The sequence below is a fragment of the Sprattus sprattus genome, assembly GCF_963457725.1.
Source record: "Sprattus sprattus genome assembly, chromosome: 1".
Classification (NCBI taxonomy): Eukaryota; Metazoa; Chordata; class Actinopteri; order Clupeiformes; family Clupeidae; genus Sprattus; species Sprattus sprattus.
In genome coordinates, this window is record NC_137920.1 from 6,786,337 (window position 1) to 6,792,336 (window position 6,000).

Sequence of the window (6,000 nt, forward strand, 5' to 3'; positions counted from 1 at the left end):
GTTCCAATGGCATGAAATACTTTAAAATATATTATTATCAAATATTATACCACTGATTTACCAGTCTCTCCAATTAAGCTTGTAAATATATAATTAGTAGAAAGGGTAGAAACCCTTGGGTGCCTGTGCAGCTTCATATTGACACAAGTTCATATTTACAGATATTAACATGAGTTCATATTAACATACACTAGCAGTGGCCCAATGTGGAGATGGCCTAAGTTAGCACTTCCAACACTAAGGCCAAATAACTACTAAAGCTAGCTACCAAGTTAATTTCTTTATATAACATAGGATTGTAAACATTCTAGCTGAGCTAAATACTGACACCAACAGTAAAAAGAAGAAAAAATTAAAATGTTAACACTTCCAACACTAAGGCCTTTTTTGACTCTGTTAAGTGTTCTGCCATGCCTGATATTTTTGCATATTTCACCCAACTAAAAACCATGAGGCCAAAGTGGCATTTATGATTATATTCTAGAACACCTCAGCAAAAAATGAATGAAAGTAAAAGGAATGTAGTAAAACAAGTTTTTTTATTAAAATGAAATCTAAAGACATTAAAATGAAATCTAGTTTTAGAGGTGCTCAGACTTTGTACAAAAACACATTGTTAATATTTTGGAAGTTTTCTTTTTTACTCTGAACCTTGTAAACATAGGTGTTTGCTCCACATAGGTGAGTTTAGCATTCAGAAAGTGTGTGTGGTTTCTATACTAATTAGAAGTATTATAGAAAGTGACACTTTTCTTCACTTCGACCACTATGCATATTGATGAGAGAGGTGTGAACATTCTGGGACACCTTGGTCAAATGACAATGGCCATGACGTAATAGCCCTGGAATGTCTTTGTGCCCCACTACCCCCTACAGGTTTTCTTGACACATCAGGAACTAATGGTGATCACTGAATTACCATGCCCTTATCATATGAATAGTTGTCATTTGCTAATGGGAGGGTCAAAACTTCACTCAGAGGCTGAAATGTGCAAGGGATTAGTTATATCCTCCTTACAAAGTGATTATTTATACTTTAGTTTCAAACTGTATATATTTAAAAAGTAAAGGGTTCAAGGTTGCTGTGTGTGTTAGTTTTATGTTTGTAGAACAAAAACTTAAAAATCTACAAAAGGCAGAAACCCTTTGGGTGTCCTTGCAGACTCATATTAACATGATGTAATTTTCACTTCGTATTCACTATCATATTTGTCAAGATTTTCATTATACAGAGAACTTCTTCAAAATGTTTTAAAATCTTTTTAATTACTGTATTGGCTAAAAATGGACATCATGTGAAAGTCATTTAGGACAAGTGTTCAATAGGATAAGTGTAAACAAACTTAATGTAAACAGAGACACAGACACAAGAGTCAGTTGGCTTCTCTTGATACAAAATAATATGCAAACTTACTTGTAGGCGAAGAGTCATCGTGATCATATTCTCTTGAATCCGATTTATCTTCCTCTTTAATTTCCATCATTGAGGCCTTTTCCTCTTTGCAGGCAAAGGTTGGGAATCTTTCTGATTCAGTCTTACAGTCAAGTTCCAGTCCAGGCTTTTCTTCCACTCTCTGAGATGAAGACAGGTACTCTTGCAGGAAATCATCAAATTCTTCTTCTTTGATATCCTCCTTCACTGCCATCAGCAGTTGTGATGGTTCAGTAGATCCTGACATTGTGGTTCTGTTTTGCAAAAGAATTCCTTGAACTTTCCTTCAATTCAATACTAATATAGTGAGGATGTGCAAACAAAAACTGCAGTATAGTTGTACTGTCTGTGTGTTACACATACACAATATACTTCCAGATCATCCCAGTGTCTGCCTTATAAAAATGGCTCATCCAATCAGTTTACACGTCTGATGGTCCTCTGGTGGGCGCGGCCATAGCTCAGTCTGCAGAAACTCCTCACAGGAGGGTAGTAGGGGGTTGGGGTGTGAAAAGAAAAGTGATGGGGAATTAGAGGATAGGTGGGATTTGGAACTGAAGAAAGCTTCCATTTATCATGGGTAACTAAGTCACACAGACACCATAATAATATGAATGGGAGCCTACATTTCATACAAACCCATGTGTAGCCTTGTCATCAGTGGCTCATGTAAACCCTTGCATTCAGCCATGTGTTCTTCCTCAATGACCACTGAAGTTACCCAGCTATAGAAACCCCATAGTTCAGTGTGAGTATCTCATGATGGTTCTTGAAACTATCCACTGGGTCCTCACAATAACATCTTACTTGAATTAAATACCATGTGTTTCATAACATTCCATATTCACTTGACTGAGTCTCTGATAATTAGGATTCACTATATCCTTTTACTACTTAAACACTATGGCTGGAGTCGTAGATGCTTGTGGTTCAGACCTACAACACTGGATCCAGTGTATGTTCCATGCGCTTCTTAAACACTATGGCTGGAGTCGGAGATGCTTGTGGTTCAGACCTACATCACTGGATCCAGTGTATGCTCCACATGCTTCCTTACTGCAATTTACTGGAATAAAGATTGCTGCATTAAAAACAAAGAAACCTCTTAATTTCTTTCAATTTCATGATGGTTCTTGAAGCCATCCAATCTGGATCCTATAGTAACATTTTACCTGAAACCCCTTTCATCTTGCCTTTCCACAATGATGAGGCTTTTCCCCAATATACATTTTCTGGTGTCTTTGAAATGACAAATTTGACTAAAAGTCATTCCACAATCAGAAGAATGATGTGGCTTTTTCCCAGTGTGCATCCTCATGTGTGTCTTGAGATTACCCTGTTTACTAAAGGCCTTTCCACACTCAATGATGGGGCTTTTCTCCTGTGTGTTGGTTGATGAATTGCAAAAGTAGAAGGTGCAGCAAAGGTTTTGAAACACTGGGGGCATTCATGTGTTTTCTTCTTTATTGTCGATTGCTGATGTCTGATGACTTTCTTTAATTTTTCCTCTGTACTCCTTTAGCCCGAATGGATCCTTTGAATGTCTCCTATAATATCCGAGAATATGTTTTTAATAATATCCTCTCTAATATCCTACATTACAACTACAACACTACAAACAATGTATTATTGATTGACTGGCTATTTGCTAGAATAGTATATGACTTGGAGGTCCCTGAGGCTAAAATGTATCACCTATAGACTGCTCTGTAAATATAGGCAGAGATTCAGGCACATGAGCAGGAGATCTCGAGATAAAATCACAGCAGAGACAGACTGCAAATTTAATCCCATCATTAAGGTATTCCCATGGTATCTCTATTATTTCAATAGGTCTCACATTGAAATTGCTTAAGCACAAAATAAATAATTTAGTGTGCATGATTAAGCCAGGGGGTTTAACTTTTGTTTTTAAATGCAGTTTAAGTTTTTGGAATGTAAATTAGAAAGACAAAGGAGCTCCATGTGAGCTCAGGTCGGCGTGGTCAGGGTTCAACCTGCGGAGACATCACAAAGGAGGGTAGATGGGCCATTCCTGGATGTGTGAACTGAAAGGTGATTGGGTAGGGAAGGATATGTGGGGTTGGGTTGGAGGTGTTAACTGAAAGGTGATTGGGTAGGGAAGGATATGTGGGGTTGGGTTGGAGGTGTGAACTGAAAGGTGATTGGGTAGGGAAGGATATGTGGGGTTGGGTTGGAGGTGTGAACTGAAAGGTGATTGGGTAGGGAAGGATATGTGGGGTTGGGTTGGAGGTGTGAACTGAAAGGTGATTGGGTATGGAAGGATATGTGGGGTTGGGTTGGAGGTGTGAACTGAAAGGTGATTGGGTAGGGAAGGATATGTGGGGTTGGGTTGGAGGTGTGAACTGAAAGGTGATTGGGTATGGAAGGATATGTGGGGTTGGGTTGGAGGTGTGAACTGAAAGGTGATTGGGTATGGAAGGATATGTGGGGTTGGGTTGGAGGTGTGAACTGAAAGGTGATTGGGTATGGAAGGATATGTGGGGTTGGGTTGGAGGTGTGAACTGAAAGGTGATTGGGTATGGAAGGATATGTGGTGTTGGGTTGGATGTGTGAACTGAAAGGTGATTGGGTAGGGAAGGATATGTGGGGTTGGGTTGGAGGTGTGAACTGAAAGGTGATTGGGTAGGGAAGGATATGTGGGGTTGGGTTGGAGGTGTGAACTGAAAGGTGATTGGGTAGGGAAGGATATGTGGGGTTGGGTTGGAGGTGTGAACTGAAAGGTGATTGGGTATGGAAGGATATGTGGGGTTGGGTTGGAGGTGTGAACTGAAAGGTGATTGGGTAGGGAAGGATATGTGGGGTTGGGTTGGAGGTGTGAACTAAAAGGTCATGTGGTAGATGGGGTGGGCTGGTAAACTGAAGAAACCCTCCATTGTTCCTGAAAGCTTTTGAAACTGTCTGTTTGTGTGTGTTACAATTGCATTTCAAACATCGGCACAATGTGGTTGGGAACATAAATACAACCTACTGCAAGCTATATCCCTTTATTATAGTATTCCCATGGTATCTCTATACTCTCAACATGTCTCACACTTCATTCAGTAAAGCAGAAGATAAAGCCAGTTGTTTTTAAATCAACTTTTGAATAACCTATTCAACAGTACAGCTGTCTGAGTTCCAATGGCATGAGACACACACTAGAAGCGTACAGTTACTTATATGGTTAAATAGGCAGGAACCCTCTGGTGCCCTTGCAGCTTCATATAAACATGATGTCATATTCACTTTATATGAACTCTCATATGTGTCAAGATTTTCATTATACAAATTATTTGTACATACTTTTAAATATATTTTTATTATTAGCTATTGGCTAGAATTGTCCCTCATGTGGAAGTAAAGTAGAATAACAGTGTTCAATAGGATAATTGTCTTCCTAGAGACTAAATGGAAACAGAGTTACAGACCTGGAGAAAAAAAGAACTGGAGAAAAAGAAAACTATGGCAGAAACTTTCTATCTTTTAAATGTAACAATAATAGTATCCATGATTAAGGTGATATGCATATTATGTCTATTCTCTGTACATTAACATTGTATTGAGTAAAGCACAAGTTACAGCCATTTACTAAAATGCACGTGTTGGCAATATAAAAAACACATGGCAATGAACGTGTTTTTATGATACAAAATAATCTGCAACTTACTTGTAGGAGAATCATCGCGATCATATTCTCTTAAATCGGATTTATCCTCCTCTTTAAATTCAATCATTGAAGAATTTTCTTCTTTGCAGGCCAAGGTTGGGGAACTTTCTGATTCAGTCTTACAGTCATGGTCCAGTCCAGGCTTTTCCAGGCACTTTCTGAAATGAAGACAGATACTCTTGCAGGAAATCATCAAATTCTTCTTCTTTTATCTCCTCCTTCACTGGCATTAGCAGTTGTGATGGTACAGTAGATCCTGACATTTTAGTTCTGTTTTGCAAATTAAATCTTTGAACTGGCCTTCAATACAGGACTACTATAGTGAAGCTGTTCAAACAAGAACTGCAGTAGAGTTGTACTGTCTTTGAGTTACACACACACTGTAGTTTCAGACCACCCCAGTGTCTGCCTTAAAAAGGTGGCTCATCCAATCAGCTGCAGGAACCTTTGTGATGCAGACTAGAATGCCAAAGGATTATGGGAAAGAATTCCATGTGTATATGCACCGTTTACACATCTGATGGCCCTAGGTTGGGCCTGGCAATAGCTCAGCCTGCAGAATCTCCACACAGGAGGGTAGGTGGGGGTGGGGTGGAGGTGTTAACTGAAGGTGATTGGTCAGGAGTGGGTAGGTTGGTTAACTTTAGAAAGCCTGTGTGTTTGTATTTTAATACTGATATAGGGTTAATATCAGACCGACCAGTGTGAAGTCTCACTTAAAGAACCCACACAACTGAGTTAATAAGAAACAAGATTACCTTAAACGTTATTATTACCAGAATCCCAGACATTTACCCCAGTTCACTCTGAATGCTTTTTTATTTGTTCATGTTTTGACTAAGGGGTGGCAGTGGAATGCTCAGTTGAAGCACAATGTAAGAGCCCTTTCATTGTGTAC